Here is a 1,422-nt window from a genome sequence, read left to right on the forward strand (position 1 = left end):
GAGTGCGAACCCAAACAGCTCCAACAGGGGGAAGCATTTTTTGCTATAGTTCTCTAGCAGCATCAGCCTCCAGATGAACACTGGGTCCAGCTGTGTGTCTAAATCCTTGGGGCATGGCTGTTTTCTTGTGCCTGTCCACTGGGGTCCAGCCCACTCGCTACAGACTTTTGCTCTGTCACTTCACCTTCAGTCATAAAATCTCTTTTCCCCTGAAGGAAATGAGATGTTTGCTCCCTCAGAACCTCAGGGAGTCAAATAAAAGCTGAAGAATGAAAGTGTAGAGAAGGACAGAGAGAATGGGTGTGAGAGGACAGCAGAAAGAAAGCATGGGGAACCAGGAAGATGTGGAATGACTTAGAGGTTTTGATCCCCATGGTGGGTAGATGAGGTGTGAGGAGGTCTGGGCAGGATGAAGAACTCATCCCTCTGCCCCTGATGCCAACCTGGTGCCTTGAGATGGGCATTCAGAGAGATGGGCTCTGCCAGGGCAGCTGTAGGTGCCTGTGCTGAGGCTGAGCTGATGCTGAGGCAGGAGGTGATGCTGGAGGTGCCACCTCCGCTTTGCCAGTGGCTGGAGAAGTGAGTGTTTGGGAGAGGAATTTCTGTGTTGTGGCAGGTCAAATTAGTCATCACATCTCTCTTGAATGATGCCACTGCTGGAATGACATGAGCTCTTGGAAATTCTGGAGGAGGTAAACAGGGAGCTGATTTACTGATAGCACAGTACAAAAGGCTGTCCACAAGGGAAAGAAGATGAGCAGCTGTGACAGTGGGTGTTGGGAGTGGTGGCATGCTGGGTGATTGCTAGGCCTGGTGCTGTGGGGTGGACACACAAACAAATGCTACATCTCTTGTCCCCCAGGCTCAGTCCTTGCAGCCAAGTGATGGGTCCCCACTTCCTAGCAGCTTTGATACATCCACGTGGACTTTTGGCGATCTGGTCACCCGTAGTCAGCAATGTTCCCTCCTTGACTGCTGCAGTGGGTTTTTCTGAGCAGCAGGGCAATGGTGACACTGCTGGAGAGGCACAGAGTGACCATGAGCCAGGACATAAGGCAGGGCCCTCACAAGCCTGCTGAAAGCTGTGTGTAGGGACCTCAGAGTCCACGTCCTCCCCATCCTAGACCTTACACAGCAGGGATTCTGTGTGGGGTTGGATACTGACTGTCAATAGATCCCTCTTGCCCTGTACCATTTTCCTCTCTGGAAGAGCATTCACCTTTCAGAAGACTCTATTTTCACTACAGGGGTGGGGGTGCAGGAGAAGCTCCACACTGGCTACCAGAGCTGCTTCACTTTCCCTCTGACAAAGCTGCAGGGGAAAAATACCCTACATTTAAACCTATTAACTCTTCCTGCACCAAGCTTGGGTGCCTGGAGGCAGCAGGGGAATGAGGCACAACTGCTGGGGTCAAGGAACCC

General features: G+C 52.0%; 1 pseudogene; it reads right to left on the reverse strand.

Moving 5' to 3' along the window:
* Nucleotides 1–354: 354 nt before the first annotated feature.
* LOC148184911 (uncharacterized) lies at nt 355–1,195 on the reverse strand (annotated as a pseudogene).
* Between the last annotated feature and the right edge of the window lie 227 nt (nt 1,196–1,422).

This window comes from Pseudopodoces humilis, chromosome 2, assembly GCF_049639895.1.
Source record: "Pseudopodoces humilis isolate 2021_Gansu_Grassland_sample_001 chromosome 2, ASM4963989v1, whole genome shotgun sequence".
Lineage (NCBI taxonomy): Eukaryota > Metazoa > Chordata > Aves > Passeriformes > Paridae > Pseudopodoces > Pseudopodoces humilis.